Below are 8,778 nucleotides of genomic sequence, written 5' to 3'. Positions count from 1 at the left end.
GTTCAAGCCCCGCATTGGGCTCCATGCTGACAGCTCAGAGCCTGGAGCCTGCTTTGGATTCTGTGTCTCCCTCTCTCTCTGCCCCTCCCTGCTTGCACTCTGTCTCTTTCTCTCTCTCTCTCTCTCTCTCTCAAAAATACATAACATTAAAAAAATTAAAAAAAACCACCGTGTGTTGAAAATGGTTTTATTCCAGCTAACAGTGAAATAACTAAGACTCAGGGTTACGTGACTTTGCAAGGTGCATGTGGCAGAGCTTCTCTCCATCTGAGCTGTAAGGAGCCTTGAGGGATAGCCCTTTGTCCCATTCCTAGAGGCTGTATCCTGGGTCTTTCACTATAGGGGCAGGAGGCAGTATTTGCAAAGCTTGGGAGGGGAATGGTTGGAGAGCCGAAGGCTTGTGCCTGAGAGATAAGGACTCCAAGTCCAGGGAGGGGGCTGAGCAATTGATTCCTGTTGTCTCATGGCTCAGATAGGACCCCCGCCTCAGACCTCTCAACCCTGCATGCATGGGGACTCCTGCCTGGGGACAGGTAAGGATGAGTCACTGATGAAGAATGATTTCCCTGAACTATGGTCCCAGGGGAACACCTGGTTTCCTTTGAGACCTCCCCTTGGGTTCCCTTTCTGACCCTCACCCCTGTCTCCCTGGCCCGCTCTCCTTTGTCTTCTACCTGTCTTTCACTCATTTTCTTTCCTATCTGTTCCACCGACCTTCTCTTCCTACTGGAGGCTTGTCTCTCCTCATCTTGTCCACTTGGGCTCACCTCTAAGTCACTCGATCCTAAACATAGAGCTGGACGAGCAACGTGTGTCCCTCAGGGGCCCTTGCATCACCAGCTAGCCCTTACAAATAACTGATTGCCTGGCTCCTCCGTGGCTGGTTGACTGACCCTAAGTCCCTCTCTAACTGGCACTTGCTGGTGCTTCAACGTGTGTGATTCCCAGTGCTATTGATGAGCCTGGGTCCCCCTCTCCAGCTTACAGTCGTGCCTCTCTGGCCACAGTCAGGCTTTCACATCCCCTGAGAGGCAGGCAGAGACCCTTTAAGAATGGCTAGGGACATAATCTTCATCCTGCCTTCAAGCCAGTAGGTATGACATTATATGACGTTAGATGAGTGACATCTATGACACTGTTGAGAATGTCGTTTGAAGTGGAGGTGATATCTGCACCAAACCCTGATACTCAAAGGTTCTATCTAAAGATTTTTAAAAACATTACTGCATAATGTATCAGGTTGTATTAAATTCACATGAGTGCATTTTATTGCAATGTTCAGCCTCACCAGTGCCTTAATGTACCCAGAATAGTGTGAAGACAGTAGTCCGTCACACCTAGAGCCCTGTCAGGCGACAGGGTGACATGTGTATCTCACTATGTTTTAATGTGTGAATATTCTTTATGGGAGAACTTCTTTGGGGTAGTAAAACCATATCCATGGCTGTGTATAAAGGAGAAGAAATTTGCTGACTGGTACCGCAGAATACTGGGTTGTTCTATCTCTATCTAAATGCATCTCTTCACAGTATTTTCTACCACATGCTTGATCTTATTCTTCCTTATTCCCCAAGGCGGGGGGGTGGGTGGGTGGGTAAGATAATGCTGACAACTTATCGCTGGGATGGAACCAGCCTGGCATAGTTTTGTCTTTGGCATTACCCTACGCTCTAATTTCATGGTTTCCATAGCTGGTAAACACCAATGATACTCTAATAACACTGCTCTCAAGGCACAGAACCTGTTACTCAGTGAGCACCAGTCCTTCAGTTAGCTAGATACTTCCATGGACTTCTGATACATAGTAAAGAGTTTATTTTCAATTGTGGCTCAGTTCCTGGCACTAATGAACTAAATGTCTGTATAACTCCTTCCCAAATAAAAAAGAAATGTTCTGGGGCACCTGCGTGGCTCAGTTAGTTAAGTGTCTGACTCTTGATTTCGGCTCAGGTCATGATCTCATGGTTTGTGAGTTCAAGCCCCACATCAGGCTCTGCGCTGATAATGCAGACCTGCTTGGGATTTTCCCTGTCTCCCTCTCTCCCTCTCTTGCTTTCCCTCCTCTGCTCACTCTTTTTCTCCTTCAAAGAATAAAAAGAAAAAAAATATTCCTTGTCAGATGTAATCAACTGTGGCTGGAATTCAAGGTTATTAAAAATACACTATATTTGTAATTGGTTTTGAGTAGGCTGCTATGACAAGGAGGTGAAGAACCAGCCATAGCTTGAGAAACCCCCTTATAGACTCCTCTTCTGTATTTTTTTCCTCTTTTTTCTCTCCTTGGGTATCCTGCAGCTCTTAGGAAAACATGGAGACCCCAATGATTGAAAATTATTCACTAAAAATCAACATTTCATATATCTACATTCAAAAGAAAATTCATCAATGGAAAGTTAGGGAAGTTGAGAAAGGTGTCCTATGAGGTTGGCCTCAGTGTACTCAGACGATGTGCCCGGGAAGGAACAGGCAGACCTTGTACACAGGAGACTTTGATTATTCACTTTGGGGAGTCTCCTGTCACATAGTGGTGTGCAAACAGCTTAGTGGGATGCCCCAAATACAGAGACTTCTATCTCTACCTCTCTACCTGTAAACTATCTATATATAATGATGCAGGATTACAAAAAAATAGACATAGGAACATCATCCATTCCTCGTTTATTATTCAATTTAATAAAGAACATTTTATTAAGCTCCTACTCTACTCAAAGCATTGTGCTTAAAGCTAGGTTATAGTGGTTTTCATAGTCCAGTAAGGGAGGAGGAAGAAGGAGGAAATTTCAAGTGTGGCAGGTGCTCCTAAATACGAAGGTATGCTCATCCATGTGCCTGATACACACACATGGCACATTACATAGCTTGTAAATTGAACCAGAGCATTTGCCAGAGTCCCACATTTGCACATTTGGCTTGCCTCCATATTACCCAAAATTACAGAGATTCTGGGAAGTTCTTCTTTGGCGATCAAGGGCAAGGGAATGTGCAGAAGACAGAAGTTCATTTATATTTGGCCCTGATTTCATCAGTCTTTAGGGAAATAATCTTACTCTATACAGGTTGCCTGTATAAGGCTTGTTGAACTCTGGCAAATGTATTCCTTCCTCTTCTTATATTGAATCTATAACTACCCTTCCTGCCACCATTAAGAATGAGACCTTATCTGAATCCCTCCTTACCTGATATGTGCGTGAAACTTCCCTACAGCCTGCCATGAAACCCTTTCAACAGCCCAGGCCTTCTGCTCCTAACACATGTGTTTCCTCTTTGTCTTTCTTCCTACATAGGTTTTGCACACGTGAGGAATACATACCAAGTACCAATCAAGTCCAGTTCTACTCTGAATTAATTTCCTCTTGAGGCTCTGATTATATATAATTTCTGACTAGCACCTTTTCCTTTTGTCAGGATCATCGTAATAAAACTTCTTCCCCTAGATCAGGAATTGATTTACTTGCTGATGTGAATTCACTTCACGACGTAAAAATAGAGCATTCCTATTTTACTTGTGCAGTTGCCTTCTTGGCGTACTGTGTTCAATAGCAACCATTTGGAAATTAGCTCAGAAAGACTCTGCTTTACTGATGACAAGTTCTAGAAAAGGCAGGTGGTGCACACATGGGACACAACAGATAAAAGTTAATGGTTGCAATGTTGTCAGGATGTCCAGTCCATATGAAAAAACAACCAAGAACGGAATCTGTGTTCAATTTATTGGACCATGCCACTCAGAGTCCATGAACCCAGAGTCACATCAGAGCTGCTGCAAGTTGAATGAGTGTTAAGTACAAAACGAATATCAACTGAGCTATGCTAAGCAGCTTGCTCTGTGTTTAGTGTTTTACATGACTTATTTCATCTCATCCTCATGGGAAAAATAAAGGGGAGTGGCAGAAAAAAACAGTTGTATCTGAAATGCTTTTTTTCTGGCATTTGTACATTTATTCTAATGTCTTCCTTAGAAATTTATGACTGTCAAATTATTATGTTTTTAATCTCTCAGTCCTTTTCCAGACAGGAGAAAGTAAATACCATGTTCTTGATGGGAACTGGAGAATACTACTGCGAGTCTGCTTAGTTTTAATACTACAGATGACAGGGTTCATAAAAGAAGGGAAAGGAAGTAGATGTAGCTATTTGTGATGTGTACTAGATGGGGAACATTTCTTCCCAAATCGGTAGATGAATGTCAAACCAAACAGTGACATAGAAGACCGAGATACAGCAGATGTGGGAGACACATTTGTTGAGGGCCTTGGACCCCTCCTCTCCAGATGCAATACTCATGACAGTTTTGAGAATCAAAATATAGAAGCAAAAGATTATCAGGCAGTCCATTAGGACCATAGAAAATACCATCACAATAGGATATAGGCAATTGAAGGTGATGTCAGCACAGGCTAATTTGATGACATCCTGGTGGAGGCAGAATGCATGAGAGAGGAAATGGGATTTGCAATAGGAAAACCAATCGAGAGGCAATATTGGAGGCAAGATGACTGTAAATCCCTTCATGAAAACCCCCACTCCAATCTTTATCATTTGGGTGTTGGTAAGAATGGAAGTATATCTCAGTGGGTTGTGGATGGCAACAAACTGATCATAGGCCTTGGCAAGCAAAATCCCAGACTCTATGACAGAGAAAGTGTGGATGAAGCAGGCTTGGCAAAAGCAGGAGCCATAGCTGATTTCCTTATGATTTGTCCACATCGCACACAGCACTGTAGGCATTGTAACCAGGGTCATCCCGAGGTCTGTGGTTGCCAGCATGGCTAAGAAATAGTACATGGGCTTGTGGAAGTTATGGTCAACGCTGATGAGAAATAGGAGAATGCCATTGCCATGAAGTATGGCAATCTAGATGACAGATAACGGGATAGAGATCCAGTGGTGAGCCTTTTCCAGGCCCACGAAGCCGGTCAGCAGAAAGGGTGGGGCACTGGTGTTGAGTTCCATAATGGGCATTACAGTAGGATGAGTCTTCTGTTTAGGAAAGACCACATTAGTTAGGTCTTCAGACATTCTTCTTTAGCCACTTCTACTTTTTTACTTCCTGTAGCTCTTCCCTAAACTGTAGTGACTCTAGAGAAATAAAACATTCTTTCTTAGGAAAGCCTTAGAGATGGGGGGGAAAAAGTAATCCGATCAACAACTGCAAATCAGTGTTTAACATATGTGCCAGGCAATGTACTAGGCAGCATGGATATAGTAGTTTATGAGATAGAACTGGCTCTTGTCCTTATAGCTTGAAGTAGATTCAGAGGTCATATGTTTTCACTCATATGTGGATCTTGAGAAACTTAACAGAAGACCTGGGGGAGGGGAAGGGGGAAAATAGCTACAAACAGAGAGGGAGGCAGGCAAACCATTAGAGACTCTTAAATACAAAGAACAAACTGAGGGTAGATAGAGGGGTGGGGGAGAGGGGAAAATGGATGATGGGCATTGAGGAGGGCACTTGTGGGGATGAGCACTGGGTGTTGTATATAAGCAAGTTTGACAACAAATTATATTAAAAAATAGATTCAGAGAATGAAAAATGAATAACAGTAATATGAAAATTTTAATAGAAGATTTACAGAACTCTGTGGGAGCATGGCTTCTTTATTAAATCTGGCAAGGTTTGGGCATGGTCAAAGAAAGCTTCCCAGAGCATGTAACATCTGACAGGTACATGGGAATCAGGTAAAAATGAAGGGTATTTTCACCCTGAGGGAAAAGCAGAGGAGAAATTCCTGAGGCAAGAATGGGCTTGAAGAAATAATTTGTGCTCAATGCAGTTAGAGAACTCAAGATGGGAGTAACAAATGATTAGACTGTAGAAGTTTTATTGGTTTCAAAAAGTCATACCAAAGGGCTACCCTGGTGGCCTTCTTGCCACAAAGTAAAGCTCAAAAACATTTAAGCATCTGTGCTTTGTAAATACTTCTATCAGTGTTGGGATAAGCTAGGATATGGGTAAATACCAGTATATCACCACGAGCATTAAGAAGAATATTCTAGAGTGAGTTCATCTCATATTTGTATGAAGCCTCTGAGACCTCCAGACTCACTTTCAGGTAATTCCTTAGCTGTCATTCCAGCTCCTCCAATCTTTAGCCATGTAATTTGGGTAGACCCCTTCTATTCCCTCAGCCTGTGATCCTCCTCTGAAAAATAAATGAGAATTAAGTGTCCCTTGACCTGTGAGGACTAAATGCAGTATCATCCGGGAGTGGACTTTGTAAGTGGGGCGACACTGTGCCTCTGTGATGGGTTTGCGCTACGCTTAATCAGAAGGCCGTTCTGAATTTGTTTGGCAGAGGAAGGCCAGCGTCACTCACACTCAGATATGCTGAGTCATTCCAATTTGCTCAAAACATTTGGAGAAGAGGTATAAGATAATAGGGATTTAAGAAGCCTTAAGATAACAGTGACTGAGAATAGTTAGAGGCTAGTGAAGATTCCTGGTCTCTGGGACAGGATGGGGGGTGGGTGGGAAAAGGGGAGGGGCACTTTGGTAAGCACCAACCAGGCTGAGGGAAGCCTGCAACCTTGGGCTTCACATGGGAGTGGGGGTGAGGCGAGCTTCGTCCCGGTAGAGCTGGGAGAAGCAGAATGTGAAAACCAAAACACAAAAAAAGAAACTTGGTTTTGGCAGGGATGGGTCTGAGTTGCCTATTGTCACAAGTCTAGCCAGGTCTCTTTCCTCTGACATGCTGAGACCCAGATGGGTGGGGGAGCCAGACAGCTGGGGAAGACCCAGCTGGAGAGCATAACTGCTTTCTACCTATTATACAGCAGACGTGGCCTGGATGTGTGGCCAGTGTGCCCTATTTTTTAATAGAATGTCCACAAACATCTTACTTTCCCCATTTTTCAATTAATTGGTAATTAGGATATGTACTCAATGACATAGTTTCGTGCTGTTGAAATAATTTTCCGGGCACAAGATGGAGCTCTCCTGCCCAGTGGTGCCACATCAGTAACACCAAACTTAAACAACTTTCAGTCCCTGTAAACACTGCACTTGACCATACATCCAGTGTATCCAGTCAGGCAGGCCCCAAACTCCAAGCCAACTCTGAGCTTTCTCACCCCACACAAGGCTGCCTAGGTGACTGCAGACAAGATATTTTCTCAAGATATTTGTCTCTTCCTTATTCTTTGTTCTTTATTCTTCATCCTATGAAACGCTTCTGCTTTCCCACCTCCCCTCCCATATTGCAGTTCTCCAGGTGGAGACTCCACTTCGTGACGTGTTAAATAAAGTTTGTTTGTGTCCCCTACATGGTCTTCTTTAATCATTTTTAACACTGCAAAGAACAGTAACTCTACAACTCTTGCCTCATGACCTTGAAAAGTTTATACATCAACTCACGGGGGTGTCCACTCCTGGGGAGCCCTTAAGATCTTGGATTGATGAAAAACTGTTTTCCCAAACTAATCATTCTAATGCAAAAATGTGGCGGCTTCAAGAAAGACACTCTGAGTCTCATCTCTCATGTGACTTCTCACGGAGGAACACCACCCAGACGTTCACATAACAGACTTCACATTTGCCTTGCCTTTGGATCCTTCTCCCTTTTGTTTCATTTCCCCAATCTCTGTCTGCTTTGTAACCTTTCTTCTTATCATCCGATTTTCTGACATCCTCTCTACTGTCTGGCAACGTTATTTAGACCGAGCGATACCATCTGTTCTCATACATGGTGTGCAGTAGTAGATGCAAATTAATCACCAAATTCTCATTATATGGCTCAGTGCATAATAGTTCTATTTTCCCAAGCCATGAACTGAAATTCTAGACTTTCATACCAGTGAATACTGGCTCTGAATGGCTTTCTACCCAAATCCTCCAGCTTTTCCCCTTTTTACCAGCATCCCTTGCTGATAAAAATGGTGACCACCTTCCCCTACCCACACCACCCCAGCACCAGATCCACTATAGCTCTCTATCTGTGTGGGGTTTGAGATCCTGCAAATCTACAGTGCCTATAGCTCATAAAGAAGGGAATGAACAAAAAAGCTCTACTCTGCCTTTAGTTACAGAATTTGCACACTTAGTTCCTGATGGATAATAGGCCCACTTCTGGGAATACGCAGCAATTTAAAGTAAAGTGTCTAATGTCAGATTCTGTAAAGTCTGCTTCTGCTTTAATCTGAGGCTGGGCTATTTGGAAAGTTTTTTTTTTTTTTTTTTTTTTTGTTCCGTTAGTCTACACCCATGGTCATTATAGTGTCTCCCCTCCTCAACCTGATTTAGGCTCTGGGTGGTGGGGTGGGGGGGTGGTGGTAAATACCTGGTGGCACTGACAGGGGTCAAGAGGAAGCTCATACAAATAGCTGAAGACAGCAACAAGGGAAATAGATAATCTATCCCAGAGTCCTGAATTATTCTAGAGCTATCTGCCTCTATTCCCACAGGTCTTTTGCTTTTTTCTTCCAAATTACATCTGCCTAGTAAGGAAGACAGATTTTGGCTTTTCCCTATTCCAAAAATCTGTAAGAAAAGATTATTTGGGAGCCCAGTTTTGAGGGGAGTCTTTGGGATATATTCTTATGCCTCATCACCTCTTGACTGACATATTGCTGCCTTTCTCTGTAAGTTTCATTAAACCAACTCTCTATACCCTACCCATGACCTGTTCCCTACGCTGAGCCTTCCAGGACAAGAAACACTGGAGCTTCTTATTGACCTGTTCATGAGTTTTTTGTTCATCGGTGCCATAGATGTGACCCTAGACCCCTAAGCCTGGCCAAAGTCTTGGCTTCAACACCTCCTCTTTAGATCATACCCAG

At 43.3% G+C, this 8,778-nt stretch overlaps 1 pseudogene; it reads right to left on the bottom strand.

The window, feature by feature from the left end:
• Positions 1-3,980: 3,980 nt before the first annotated feature.
• Positions 3,981-4,953, bottom strand: LOC123600441 (annotated as a pseudogene).
• Positions 4,954-8,778: the final 3,825 nt, after the last annotated feature.

The sequence above is a fragment of the Leopardus geoffroyi genome, chromosome D1 (assembly GCF_018350155.1).
Source record: "Leopardus geoffroyi isolate Oge1 chromosome D1, O.geoffroyi_Oge1_pat1.0, whole genome shotgun sequence".
Lineage (NCBI taxonomy): Eukaryota > Metazoa > Chordata > Mammalia > Carnivora > Felidae > Leopardus > Leopardus geoffroyi.
The sequence above is the reverse complement of the archived record's forward strand: the minus strand, read 5'-3'. Positions and strand labels throughout refer to the sequence as shown.